Source organism: Caretta caretta, chromosome 22 (assembly GCF_965140235.1).
Source record: "Caretta caretta isolate rCarCar2 chromosome 22, rCarCar1.hap1, whole genome shotgun sequence".
Classification (NCBI taxonomy): Eukaryota; Metazoa; Chordata; order Testudines; family Cheloniidae; genus Caretta; species Caretta caretta.
Genome location: NC_134227.1, coordinates 22,009,534 through 22,024,946, shown reverse-complemented (window position 1 = coordinate 22,024,946; position 15,413 = coordinate 22,009,534).

Here is a 15,413-nt window from a genome sequence, read left to right as displayed (position 1 = left end):
GCTCATCACGGTGGTATCTAAGCACCACCCAGCCATGGATTAGGCCATGCAATTACACATCTTTCACACATTTGTTCTCTCTGCGTGCAGTGGAGAATTTTGTTTTGGGACAGTTTTAGGGTTTTTTGTCTTTTTAAAATATACTCATCACTATGTATCTATGCTAGAGGTGACTAGGTCAGATAAATGCACCTTGCACTTGGCGTGGAAGCAGGGAGGTTTGTGAGAGTCCTTGGTTTCTGGGGGAGTTTGTTCTGTAGTCTCTGGCTGGTCCTGAAGAAAGGTCTGTCTCCTTGTGCCAGAGGAGCAGAGTTGCGGCCGAGAGTTTTCATCCTGGAGCTGTAAGTGATACCTGGTTAGATAGGGAATAAGCCCCTGTCTATCTAGGCTTTGGTAATGGGATCATCTAAGCCTTGAGACTTGATCACTGGTTTTCTAGGATCCAGGCATGAGCCATAAACCAGTGGCTCAGCACTATGTAAAGGTGATGGGAACAATCTGTTTCCTAAGCAGCTAGAACTCTTGGAATTTCTGCAGGACCAGAGATCTCTAGTCACGTCACGCACATGCGTGAATGGTGCCCCGCTGCTCTGCTTGGGGCGGGCAGGCAAAGTGACTGACTTCCCCAAAAGGGACCACTTCACAGGCATGAGATTCTGCTGTGCTGGTACATTCAACAGCCGCTGGCTCTCTTTTAATAGGCCCTGGGGTTTGCCTCGGTACCCTTAGCCATTTGCCCCGCATTGCTCCAAAGGGCCTCTCACCCCAGAGATGGCTGCAGCTCAGTGCAGCCAGGAGGATATAGATGGCACTGGGGCTTTGGGAGGTGAAATGTGAACTATCCTCATTCGGGCACACCCCGAATCAGGACTGGAACCATGTAGGGCTCTTATCAGCTGAGACGGCTCCTGGGAAAGAGATGCAGAACAGGCATGGTTTTTAGGCTGACATCCAGAGGGATCTATTCCAAGAGGCAGAGGCCAGGCCTGCATATAGCAGCGAGCATAGACGTTGGTGCCATGTGCGTGGCTTGTGGTCCCCATGGAGTCCTCGGGGCCAGAGCTCAATCCCGCCTAGAACTCTAGATAACCTCTGTCTTTGCCATGCTGCAGGCTTCAGAACAGGGCCGTCTTGCTTTTTATTTCAAAGCTTTCCTCCACCTTGCAATGTTCAGAAATGCTTTTGCTTTTCCCCCTCCCTCTTTCCTTTGTCCCATTTGACCACTGAACAAGGGTAGGGGCAGGAAAGGAAAATGATGGACTGAAAACACACCCCCATTTTTCATTTTCTAGCTTTGTCAAAAAAGCAGGGGGAAAATTCCTCACAAATATTCTCATGGCGGGGAGGGGAAGGAGCCAATTTTAGATGAACAATTTCTTTCTGTACAACATTTCACCCAGCTCTATTCCCCGCCTGGCCGCGTCTGCTTCACCTGAGCCGCAGGCCAGAACCACTGCTGCATTCATTGTTACCAAATCGATCCAGCTGGGGAGGTGGGATAGGGACACTCCTTCCAGCCATTAGACAGTTAATGGCTTATAGCCTTGGCCAGCCAGGGCTGGATTCAAGCCGGTGACCTAGAGGTTAAGGGCTCTATGATCCCATCCCCAGATTCTTCCAGTTCCCCTGGAGATGTTTTTTCCTATGGAGCAAGACTGACACCCAATGGCCAGTTAGGGCACTCCAAACAGTTTTTGCTTTGGCTAAAGCTGACATCCTGCCCCGGTGGCTAGGTGGTGTGAGGCCTAAGGGAAGGCAAGGAAAGATGGGGAGAGGCAGCCCAGAAATGGAGTCCATGCCTTCTACCCAAGGAAGGGTTAGAGTTAATCCATCTCCTCATGGCAGGCGTGTCCCATGTAAAAGTGGAAGAGGAGGGGTCACCCCTTATGTCTAATATCTTACTTGCCTTCCCTGTCTGTCACAATAGTTTCCTTCCAGGGACTGGCACCCTCTGACAAAATGGCTTTGCTGCTCGTGACCTGGGCCTCCCAGAGGATCCATTTGTTACTCGCTACAACTCCTTTTTGAAAAGCATCCAGGGGCCTGGCACAGACCCGGGTTTTTTAACTGCTCACAGATTCCCGCTGTCATTTGGACTTTCTGGTCCCTGATAACGCTCGTGGGAAGTGGTGCCAGGTGCGAGGACCAAAGGCTGTAAGTGTTGCTGTAATTCCCAAAGAGCTACCTAGAAACCACGAGGATGAAACTGGCTGATAGCTTGGCGAGGCAGGAACATGAGCATTTGAGCAGGATCTTAGCATGGTGAGCAGACTAATAATTAATTAGCAGCGCTGATTAAAGGATTAAAGAGAATAGGATAAACAGAGCTGGATTGTTTTGGCAAGTTTATCTCCTAGCTTTACTCAGGAAAACGTAGAGGTCACTGTGGGGTTTTTCTACCTCCCATACCTGCAGGAGGGAGATATGCTGCAGAAATACTTGTGTGTGTTTAGCGGGGTCAAAAAGTAAATGGCTGATTATTAGCATCTTTCATAAAGACCAGCTGGAGCCTCTCTTGCCAGGCACCCAGCATAGCTATTGCAACAGCATTTCCAACAGGCGACGGGAAACGGCAGCAGTTCCAGGCTGCGAGTGCTTTGGTTCAGCTCAGTTTAATGGAAGTTGCTGTATGGGATCAGAGCAGGGGTGCATGGCACAGGAGCCTATTGCCTGCTTGTATTGGAGCCGATGAATTGTCCCTCTGAACTGTGAGCCAGTGGTTTGTTTTGCCATCTGCCCCACACTCCTGCCACACCAGATCACCGTGTTAGACCTTCCCTGTGGTGAATGATATCCGGCATGGAGCACCTCTGGCACTGAGCAAATAGTAGCCTGCCTTTTTGGAGCAGGTTGAGTCCTCTCACCTGGGATGCTGGCTTACTGCAGTGACTGGGGAAACCAGAGGGACTAGTGGCCTTGCAATGGAAATACTGGGGGGGAAGATGTATGTTTTCACCCTCAGTGTTTTTGCCCACCAATATCTTGTGAAGCAGGGGGAAGAGGGGACTTGGCTATGTTTCTGCATTCATGGGGGGTGGTGAAGGCGAGAGTGGGACCCTGAGGAGGGGCTGGAGTGGCCACCACATGCATGAGATCAGGCTGGGTGCTGGGGAGCAGGAAGGAACAGCTGTGCTCTTCCAGCCACCGTGGGTCCCAGGGGAGACAGCTGGCCTAGGGGAGGGGCAGGAACATTTATCCCTCAAACCCTCTTCTCCCCCTCCCCCCCCAAACTTTTCATGAAACAGAATGGGACCAAGGTTTCTGTTTGCAGATTGGAAAGGTCAGGCTCCAGATTAGTTTCTCTGGGATGGAGCAGAGTCCTCCCTGGACCTCCCAACTCTTTCTTGAAAACTTCCTTGCAGTTGGTGCATCCCTGGTAAAATGGTTTGGGCTCAATAGAACAGTGTAAGTCACCCAAAATGTTCCAGCCTGCTCTACCCACTCACCCTGCCCTCCAGGGAACTGCTGGGACTGAAATGCAGCACCCAAAGACTCTGTTAAACACCTTCGCCTTCAAGCATCATCTACCCAGTGACACCAATCTGGTATACCACTCCTTGGAGGTTAACCCATCAGCATCCTTCCAGCTTAGATGAGATTTCATATTGCTGAAGTGCTGTAGGGAAATCATCTGGGAGCAATAACTCCTGAGCCACAGTTGGAGAGGGGTGGGGGTGGGGGAGGAGATCAGAGGCAATCTGGTGATGCTGTGGGGCAGGGCTGAGCCAGGGAGCAGGGAAGGCTATTTTCACATGGCTGCATCAGGGCCTGGGTCCTTGAAGAAGTAGGACAACAGGAGCAAATGCTGCAGAACAAGCCTGATCGGACTCCAAAGCAGCAGTTTTTTCTGCCTCCGAGAGTGATGGCTTTTATTTACACACGGAAGCAGCAGTTTTGTTCTTCAAGTGAAATTACAAGGAAATATTTTTTTTTTAAATTGTGGCCCCCCTCTTTTCCCTGTGAGATTTGGGGAACAATGTCTCCATCTCTTGGGTAGCTGTCAGTGACGCAGGTTCTCAGACTGCCCCTACCCCCATCATTTGCTGAGGGACTGTTCTCTGCTGTACAACTTGTTTTAAGTAGGCTGCTGCAGAGCAGTTGTCATCTTGTTTAGAATACCTAAGGGTACAACAATAGCACAATCTCTTCCTAGCCTTGTGACTGGCACTGGGAATGCCACTGTTAAAAGGCATATGTTTACATGAACTGGAAGCCACTAACTTCCTTCCTTGCATTATAAAATAAATATTTTACAGGAGCTAAAATATTCACAGAGTATTTGATGTGGCCACATGGAGTGGTATCAAATGAGGGCTGGAGAGAGGAAAAGAATGTGAGGGGCACAAGTAGAGATTCATTTGTTGCCATTCCAAATGGAATTATGCTTCATGTTTCTGAAGCATAAAATTACCCCGAACATTGATCTCTGCTGACTGGTGCAGGAGGAGACTCTGGGATTTTGTCATTGCAGGATAATAATCACTTGGGTGGGGAGGGACATCTAGGGAGACATCCACCATCTACATTGTATGTGCTTCAGGACAGGGACCTCATCTTCATGCCAGTCTGGGAAGGGCCGTGCCCACTGCTGGCCCCCAGCTAAATAATAATGAGCCTCATCTCTTGGTAGCAGGGAGGACAGATGTCCTTATACCTAAACCCAGCCTTGAAATACATACCCCTCTCCCCCGGGGGGAGATGCATGTGAGGACAGAGGCGCATCTGTGGAGCGGTGTGGGGGCAGCTCGGGACTGGCTGGTGCTAGAGTAGGACAGTCCAGCGGCACTGGAACAGCTGTGGGTGAGAACTAAGGATTGCAATAGACATGCAGTGGGCAGGGTGAAAGATGCCCCACAGACTTCTACCATGATACCCGGTGACCGTGTCATGTTAAGGCCACTCACTGCTGACTAGCAGTGGGGGGATCCACATGAGTTGGGACATGAAGTCTTGGGCATGGAGCCCTGTGGAGCAGGTGCTCAAATTTGCTGAGAGTTTCTTTTTAAAAGACAGGAGCGCCCCCTACAACAGGAGAGCCCCCTACAAGAAAGATGCCTTTCAGCTGAGAGCCAGTGGCTTTTATGGTATAATTAAAACATTGGCAAGTCCATACAAATCTCCACTAAATGAAATGTCAGGGTAATTCCACGTATCACCCTGTTACCTTGACATTTCTATGGCTATTGTTTGAGTGCTAATTGCATGACAAATCATGCTGCTCTAAGCTATTTTCTACAAATCTTATTTGCCTTTGCTATTACTTTGGAGATGTTTAGAACCTTTATCCCACTGTTCACAGCTGTTTGGTCCTGGCTGCTCAAGACATACATAAAAGTAAGGCCTGGAGCCTGCCTTTTGTCTGAGATCAGGGTTAGTAGCATGCTGCTCTGTATCCAGGTTGAGGTGCCACTCTGTGAATTGTAGAGGACAGAGGTGTGGGGAAGACCTTGTACTGTAAAGGTCACTTTGAAGGTGGGAAATACTGATCTCCTTCAATAACTCCTGCAGTCACAGTGGTTTTTGTAAACCCAGGAATTAGGGGGAGTGGGACCTGATGGAATACTGAAGGGGATTGGGTTGAGTAGTAGGATCTAAGCAGGTGGGCAGAGAGGCTGGAGGAGAAGCACAGTCCAGGGATATTGTGAGCTGTCTTGGCCTCAAGAATGGCTGCGATGGTACAGTGAAGCTGAAAGCCTTGTGATCGAAGCAGCTATTTGATTGGCGGAGTTAAAGGGTCAAGGGGGAAAAAATTAAATGACAGTCAGGCCTTCCATAACTTGGCCTGGATTAGCTCAACACATGACTCTCAGGAAGGAGGGTCATGTCCTCCCTGCTGGAGGACAAATAAAATACATTGAGCCCTTCCCTGCTTATTCAACTGCCCAGATACTGGAGCTGCTCTCATGTTGTCTGCTGGTCTGGATAAGGGAGGAATGATTAAACGGAGCTGGGGTGGGGTGGGAAAGTTCAGCCTGGATGGGAACCTCTCCAAAGCCCAGCCACACTTGAATTGGGAGCTGGTTCTGGACTTTCTCTCTGCAGTGGGCCAAACTGAAGCCCCATGATCAAATAGCTGCAGATCATTGGGCCTGTTTAAGTCCATGTGTCCTGTAGGGGGGGAGAAAATCAGGATTAGCCACCCCAGTTGGACACGGGCTTTTCCAATACTGGAACTGCTCTGATTCCATCCGTGTTCTCAATGGACGACTTCTTAGTCGAGCAAACACTCCAGCTGGTGAGCAGCCCTTCCGGCTCCACCGTTGCGGTGGCTGTTCTGGATGCGTTTGACTTGGGGCTGCCCTAGGCAAGCGGGGAAAGTGGAAATGAAAGGCCTATTAGGTGGGCTAGTCTCTTGCCCTGCCTGATGCAGACATGTCCCCAGCTGATGTAACCGTGTGTCAGGTTATCGTGCGCTGCCTTGGCAGGGGCAGTTGAGCCTGCAGAAGGTGGTACCAAAGATGCTCGCATCACAGCAGTGGGAGGTGGGTAGCTGGAACAGCTAAGGGTCCTGAGAGAACAGCAATGCAACCCAGTACATCAGTGTGAAGGGAAATTTCACTGGAATAACCCTGCTTGATGGCTTAATGTGAGAAGGATTTGCTCTGACAGAAAGGCTGAAAAGCATAAAGTCCACTCCTAGATGCCTGCCAGTTGACGAAGGATGACATAATCAACCAAGCGTGTACCGAGAATAGACAGGATTACAGTCCAAATCCCTCCCCACCAATCATTCTCATTGCTCCCAGCCTCCTAGGATTGTGCCTTTCCCTTGCACTCTGGAACATAGCATTACTGATCACCAACTCTGCTGGCTTCTGGTGAAGCATTTAATCCTCATAGCGGGTCATCAGGCTTTGATCAGTTGAGTAAGAGTCCTGGGAGACAGCTGGAGGGGGTGACTGCCTCTCTAATCCCTTTGAAACACTGAGCTTGGGAGAACCAAGCATTCTGGAACATATAGAGACAAAACCACAAGAGACCAGTGTTGTCTATTAGTTAGAACAGGCAGTTGGGTGTCAGGACTCCTGGGCTCTATTCCTGACTCCACTGCTGACTCATTATGTGACCTTGGCCTTGTCACTTAACATATCTGTTCCTCAGTTTGTCCCTCTGTAAGATAGAGGTATGCTATTTCCCCATTGTGTTGTGTGAGCCTTAATTAATTAATTATTTTGAAATGTGCACAGATCCCCAAGATTAAAAATGTTACTGAAGTGCAAAGTATTAGGTTTTGTTGGAAGACTTGTATGATTGTCAAGTTACAGGATCCTTGTACAGTTGTTTGGGGAGCATTCTCAGAGTTAGCAGGGTATCTTAGGGTGAGAATCCGCAGCTTGGCACACACCGTTCTGGTAAGATCAGCTTGGTTTTCAGCAATCTTTCTGTTCTGGGTTTAGTTTCCTTTTGCCCATTTTTCTTCTGTTCTGTAAAGTGTCCATTTTGCATCTGGGACACTGAGCACAAGTTCTTTTCAGGTTTCAGAATACTCTGAAACCTGTCATTATGCAAGGCACTGAATTTAGCCGTATGGAGTGGAAATCTATCAACTTCATGAAAAGACTTGTACAGATACAGACAGGCATCATCTTCCTTTCCAAATGCAAAGAGATGGACATCATACCAAAAATGCTCAAATAAATTTGTTAGTCTCTGAGGTGCCACAAGTACTCCTGTTCTTTTTAAGTTCTTTACAGTTGCTGAAACTTTAATGCAGGTACTTTGGGATGGGTAGGCACTGTCGTGAACGATGGAGATTCTGTTCTAATTTTACTGTAGATTTACACAATAAATGACTAACAACCATCGGAGAGTGCCCACGTTCAACCAAGCATCCCTGTCAGTTTCTCAATTGAAATGCTTTTCAACCCTGGGAAAAGCTTTTATCCCACCCCGAGCTACTGTTTCCATATGTGCAGCAGTCATATTAGATGGACAAAGCCATCTGAAAGAGGCAGCGCAAAAAAAAAAAAAAAAGCCTTGCTGAAATGCAGTGGGATTTGAATGGCAAGAAGGTCATTCACATGCATTATTCTTCTGCAGTTGGGAAGCCTCCGTGATGGGCAATGACATCGCTGTCCATGGTGCTGAAAGAATAAGTGACGGCTATATTTATGTTTCCATCTACATGCATGGATCAAAACAGACACTTTAATCTATTCAACAACAACTCAAGGATTAAAAAGTTGCAGGCAAATCACAGTCCTAAATTGGTAATATATTTTTGCTTGTCGGTTGACAAATCATTTAATAAATCTACTCTACAGCTTTATGTGGTCCTTGTAAGGGTAAGGAATTTACCAACTTCTAACCTGCAGTCTTCCTGCAGCTTATTCCACTCACCTCCTCAAGTGGGAAAACCACAGCAGAGGCACATTGTAAATGTAATTTTCTCAATTGCACCAGCCCTGCTTATTTTGTGTACAGTCTTAGAAGCGTTGTACAGCAGGGCACCAAGTTGTTTTGATATTTGTGTTGATTATTTTGCTCAAATGGCTGTTTCTTTGAATCTCTCACTTTTTATTCTTCTTTGTAATGAAGCCCCAATAATAACCCTTCAATCTGTAGTTTGTGGTCTGTTCAGTTTTCAATAGTCCACAGTATGTTATTCCGTTTAGGCTGGGGTACAGTCACACCCAGACCCCACTCTCAGCCGAGCTTTGGGGAAATCGGATGGAACGGTTGCACTTACAAAGTAAATGCAACTCCTCCTATATGTGTAAAAGAAAAACATCCCAATTTATATTGTCAGGCTCCAAAAGTCCTGTGGTACTTTCTCTGGAACCCTTCTCCACAGTTCAAATCTTCAGGAGCAACTCTTAGACCCAAGTGTCTCAGGGTCAGAAGAGCCTGCTCCAGGATATGCTGTGATCAATGGGCCAATTCTGTGTAAGGTAATTTATTGTTTTGTGGTAGCACCTGTATAAGTGAGAGCTGAGGGCTGTTGCACAAAGTGCTGTACAAGCACATAACAAGAGATGCTCTGAAGATGCTTTGCTTTGAAGAGATGACGACGATCTAAATAGAAAAGACAGATAAAGCATGGGAGGGGAAACAGACACAGAGGGGAGGTGACTTGCTCAAGGTCATATAGGTCAGTGGCAGATGAGGTGACACTAACTCCAACGCTTTGCATAGCTTCCCTGGCACGCAGGGCATTCTGCACCTCGTCAATGTGCTGTTAATCAGATGGGGAGGAAAGCTAATGCTGTCTCTCCGTGTCAGTTGCACATCGCTGCAGAATGCGGTGACTTTTATTTACCAGAATGTAGGTATGTTTTTCAAACAAAGTAATTGCTAATTAATTGGCAAGGAGCTTGATTTCTAATCCCTTCACGCATATGAGGCAAATCTGGCCATTTTGTGTGTGTGTGTGTGTGTTATGGGGGTAGAGTTTTATGACTGCACCATCTGGCAGTTTGAAAATAATTAGCAGGTGTCCAGTTTTGGGAGCAGGTAATTGCCAATGTACAGATCTATATATTTCTGCATATGTTCCAGGAACTAACAGACCCTCTGAGCAGATGATGGAAGGAGGTGCATTGTTCACAATCAGGAAATAATCCGCAAATATTCAGAGTAAAGGTTAACCCCGCTGGGTGAGCGTGAAGGGGAGAGAGCTTTAGAGGAGGCTGGTGTGGGGAATTTCAGCAGGGAGTGCTAATGTCTAAGTAGAGGCTTCCTTTTAGTCTCTTGCTGGAGGGGTAACATTTGAGTTGGATTTATGGCTTGGTACGGTAAAGCCAGAGCGCTCTCAGGAGGCCCAGTTTGGATAAACAGGGATACTTTCTTCTAATACATCTGCCCATTCAACAGCATTGCCTTTGTAGCAAATGCTCTGTGAGGTAATGGGGGTGGGGTGGCTTCTCTGCTGTCTCTAATTTTTCCAAGGTTTCGCTTTAAATAGCTCCCTGCCTCCCTGTGAGCTACAAAAGGCAGAAGCAGCTGTGTAATGGACCGAGGCAACTCTTGCCTAGAGAGAGGCAGAGGAGTCCTGGCAGGGCTAGATGGATGCTGCCCTCTGTGGCTCTCTGAGTGCAAAAGGACTGGGGAAATCCTTCTGGGGGGCAAATTACTATCTGACTCCCAGTCACTGAGGTGAGAAGAAAACTGCCCTACCCTGTCAGTTTCTGTCTGTGGTAGGAGTGGGGTGTTATAGGGCATAAGAGACCCCAGGGGGTGGTTTGATTTTTATTTAACATGCACCCTACGTGTTGCTCTGCCTGTCTGTGTGTTCAGTGTGTGGTTTGCAATGGTCTCCCTTGCATGTCCAGGAAGTAAAGGGTTCCATTCTGTAAGATGTCTTAGCTGGGGCCTTTTCCTCCATTGTTCTTCATGCACATGGCTACCTTGCACTTCCCGCTCCCAGCTTCAGCTACAGACTGGAAATACCAAGTTTCGGTGCTATGAGCATGGCAGCCAGGTTTTCATTTGAGCTGCTGGGTGTTTTCCACATGGAGCCACCCCAGCTCTTTCAGGATGGCTCATGACTGGGCCGGAGAGCAGCTCTAGCATGGCCACCTTGTTGGGGAGGAAATAGCACCTCTGGGGAGACAGCCCATTGTGCTGTGGGGACCACTCACCAGGGCATGTCCAACCTGTGAGGAGAGCAGGGGATGGGATGGGGCAGAGACCAGGCTGTGATGGAGAGGGGAGAGAATCAGGCCTTAGACATGAAGCTGGTGATTAACACCTGGGGTGTGAGCTGAGTGGCCTGAGCAGGAAGCAAGGGCAGCCTAGTGTCTGCCGCTCCTCCCCATCCATCCCATTTTCCCACAGATGACCAAACTAACCCCTCCCTCCTTCCCTCCCACTCCTTGGCCTGCCTTTCCTAGCTCAGCCTTTCCTCTCTCCTCCCACTTTCTCTGGCCCATGGCTGTGCCTCTAAAGACTGACCGTCTCATATCTCCTGGATGTGATGCTCCATCCCAGCAGTGTCTCAGGCACACACGGGTTACGCAATACGCTGTGGTGAGCCAGACAAGAGCATTTGTCTCGCTTTAGCAGATCAGCTTCCCGCTGCCGCCTCCTCCCAGCAGCTCTCCTGATCTGACACAGGACCAGAAAAATACAGTCTGCTTTCAACTTTGGGCATATTTTCCAGCTCTCCAGATAAAGGCTGAAGTCTCCTTTGTGGGGGGACAGGGAGCGAATTGGAGGGGATGGATAGAGGACTATCCGTGTAGCAGAGAGTCACAAATCAGCTGAATTAGACAGCTGTATCCATTGGAAGGCAGGGGCCTCGGCTATGTCCCTTTTTCTCTGTGGAGGGGGTGTTAGCTGCGTAAGGTTGCATCTGTGTTTACGGTCCCTGTCGTGCACCCCATGTAACACGCAGTGTCTGCAACATAGGCTGTTGATGGTCAGAAGGTATTGCTCAGGGGAGAAGAGATGAATTGCAGAGGTGTGGGAGCTGCCCCTCCATGTGGGAAGCCAAGGTAGAACGCTAAGGACAGGTGTGATGGCCTGTGTTGCTGAGGAGATGCACTGCAGTGTTCTCTACTAGTTGGAGTTTCCTAATGGATGATGATTTCATGCCCAGAACTCCGCAGCCACACTGAGCCTTAGCTCCCACACCTCCCCTCAGCCACACTGAGCGGCCCCTCCATGTGGGAGGCAGCTCAGTGTGCACAGCCCTTCTCATCTGGCTGGGGCATTGGCTCAAGGCTAACTCAGAGGGCAAAGCACCAACCTAGCTGGGCAGAGAAGGAAGAATCACTGGAGTGGCTGCAGGACAGATGCCTTTGGTTGCGTGACCTGGAAGGGTGCTTAGTAACCTTCAGGCCAGGGTGCTGAGCCAATGCCCAGACGTGTTCATTGGAAACGAATCCCATCACGCAGAGACCAATCCGCCAGAAGCAATGTGACTCCCAGATGTTCGTGCCGTGGGTATTTGAGTTCTCCATTTGGCAGGGGAAGATTTAAATGCAGGAAGCAAAGACGCGCACACCGCTGGCAAAATATTACTCCGTCTGTTTCACAGGTCAGCGGTTTTATTCCTTTTTAAGCTGAGCGTGTCTCTGGAGGGCAGGCCCTTTTGCCTTCAGTCTGTTCAGAGCTAAACTAGACTACCAGGGATCTTATTTACATCAGCCTCTTCTGCTATTAAGTGTGTATCCCGCAGCCTTCAGTTGCTAGGGAAACAAAGCCAGGATGGCAGCTCTGCAGCTGGGCTCATTTGTCATAGAAGTGGCTTTGGGCTTTACCTGTTGGTGAAGCGTATCGCACTGGTGGCAGGAGAGCAGTCTGTGGCCTTTCCCTCATTTTCTGGGCCTCCAGACACTCAAGAGAATGGTTGGCCAAACCCCCTCTGGGGTCTGAGTTCCTGGTGTAAGGTAGACATGATCAGCCTGTTTGAATGAGGGAGAGGGGTTTCAAATGCTGAGCTGCAAGCAGCCCGCCAGGAAGGAATGCAGACCACGGTAAATGGGAAAAGACTATCACAGTGAAGGTAATTCATGCTCTTTGGTATTCTGAGGTCACTCTAAAATGTCACCTGCTTGTCTTTAAATGGTGCCTATGTGCTTGTCCTGTATCTGTTGTTAATTAATTCTAGCATGGTAGTACCTAGCTGCCATACCCAAGATCAGGGCCCCAATGTGCTGGGAGCTGTACAGAGACTGAGCAAGAGACAGCCCCTGTCCTGTGGAGAATAGTCTAAATAGACATGACAGACAATGGGGTGGGAGGAGAAAGAGAGGCTGAGAGGGAAGGATCTTGCCCATATCACTGTCCCCGCCCCTAGTGTTAATCAAAAGGATGCATATTCTTGGGTAGGCAGCTGCTGCATTCTGCACCAGAGGTGGCAATGTTGAGAGAAAGCCCAGCCTGTGGGATAGGCATGGAATATATACCGGGAGGCTGTGAGGCGGAGTTAGTGATTGGCTACAGTGGTCAATGAGATGCTTGCATTGTGTGGTTACATCTAGGTCCTGATATATGCCCATCACCATGGCATCTGAGAGTCTCATGTATATCTGTGACTTTCACCTCTGCACTGCCAAGAGCCACCGTTCTTTAACAATAACCTCAGCATTTGCTTGGGATGTCCCACTCTGAACTCGCCTTCCAAAAGCTTCTGTTTGGAGGAGTCTCCTCTTTCTTATGCACTGAAGTAAATACAGCTACCCCCAGTGAAACTCCCCTTCTCTGAAGCCTCCTCTCTCAGCATCTTTAAGAACCTTTAAGAATGGCCATACTGGGACAGGTCAATGATCCATCTAGCCCAGTATCCTGTCCCTGCTTCAGGGAGAGTGCACAGAACAGGGCAAGTCTGGAGAGAGCCATCCCCGTCTTCCCCTTCTGGCAGTCCAAGGTTTGCGACCGCTCTGAGCATGAAGTTCCATCCCTGACTGTCTTGGCTAGTAGCCATTGATGGGCCTATCCCCCAGGAACGTATCCAGTTCTTTTTGAACCCATCCATTGCAATGAGTTCCACAGGTTAATTATGCATGGTGTGGAAAAGTGCTTCCTCTTGATTGTATAAACCTGCTGCCTGTTAGTTTCATTGGGTGACCCCTGGTTTTTGTATTGTCAGAAAGAGTAAATAACACTTTTTTTTTCTACACCAGTCATGATTTTATAGACCTCGATCATATTCCCCCATTGATCTGAACAGCCCTTATCTTTAGTCTCTCCTTGTACAGAAGTTGTTCTGTAAAATCATCTTTCTCTGAACCTTTTCCAGTTCCATTATATCCTTTTCTGAGATGGGGTGACCAGAACTGGATGCAGTATTCAAGGTATGGGTGCACCATGGATTTATATAGTGGCAGGATGATCTTTTCGGTCTTATTCTCTACCCCTTTCCTGATAGACTAACAGAATGGTAGGGACTTTTTGACTCTTGCTGCTTGTTGAGCTGAAGTTTTCAGAGAACTTATCCACGGTGACTCCAAGATCTTTTTTGAACGGTAACAGCTAATTTAGAGCCCATCATATGCATGTAGCTGGGATTATGTTTTCCTATGCATATTAGTTCACACTTACCAATGCTGAATTTCATCTGCCATTTTGTTGCTGAGTCACCCAGTTTTGTGAGATTCCCCCTGTAACTCCTCAGTCTGCCTTAATTTAATAATTTTTTATTATCTGCAAACTTTGCCACTTCACTGTTCACCCCTTTTCTAGATCATTATTAAATATGTTGAACAGCACAGGTCCCAGGACAGATCCCTGGGGGACCTTGTTCACCTCACGCAGTGCTTGTGGGACCCTAAATGAACCTGGCACTATCCGCTGCTCAATGGATGAAACTTAAGAATGTGCTTAAAGTGCTTTGCTGAATTGGGGCCAGATGCTTGGCTCCTGGGTTCCTGTTCTCATGTGTCGGAGACCTTCCCAGCCTCCCTTCTTAACACACCTTTCACAGACTCCCAGATGCCTGCAGCACTCGGAATCCGCACCACCTTTCAGTGCATGGGAGAAGATGAGGTTTCTTGAAGCAAGGACCTGTACTGTGCTGGGCCAACCAGCCCATTGTACTAGATAGCGTAGACTGGTGTCTTCTCCATGGCTGTGGATGGCACAAGGGAGCGGCAGATGGCATTAGTATGCGCCAAAGCAGAGATGCTCAAACTGATGGACTGCTCTGCCCTTGATTCTTCATTACTGTTTTCCTCCTTTAATTATAGTGGGAGGAAATGGATGAGGAAGCATTTGGAGACACAAGCAGCTAATGGGGGTAAACACAAAAACGAAAGAACACCTTGCCACCCCAGCTGCATGTAATCATTCATCTGAAAGGGACTAAGCAGCCTCTGCAACTTGTGTCTTTCTGACCTTATTCTTGTTTGGGGTTTGTAGCAGGCTGTTTAATAGGAAACATAGTTTTTGCTTTCTTCCACAAAGCTGACACAGCCTTGTGTGTGTGTCTCTCTCTTTCTCTAAAGCAAAATTAATTGCTCTGGCCAGCTCCATTCCTTCTGGTTACATCTCCATCAGAGTATTATGTCCAGGGGCAGGTTTCTGCCAAGAATTAAGGTGTGTTGGAGGGTAGACAGTCAAGGAACACTTACATGCTGGAGTAAGTAGTGTGGGTGGTTCAGCAGGGGGTGAGTCTGGTGCTAAGGAAGTTCTGCTGGAGTTATTGTCCATCAGATGAACCAAAAGAGGGGTCACTATCGAGTACCTTGCATTTTTCACAGGAGTGAGCGTTTATAGCTCTGGAATCCTGGCCAAATTCTAACTTGGCTAATTGTACGTTGTGAACCTAACCCTGCCCCCCCTCCCATATTCCATTAGATATGGGATAGTTCTCCTAACCCATTGCATAGTGCTCTCCTCTTCTATTAAACAGCTGCCACATTATGCACCAGAGGTGGCTGCCTTTCCATCTTGGATAGAGTGAGCCCCAGCAGAGTTTCTGGAACAAAGGTATTTGAACACACGGTGTCATCAGTTTTCATTTAGCTCAG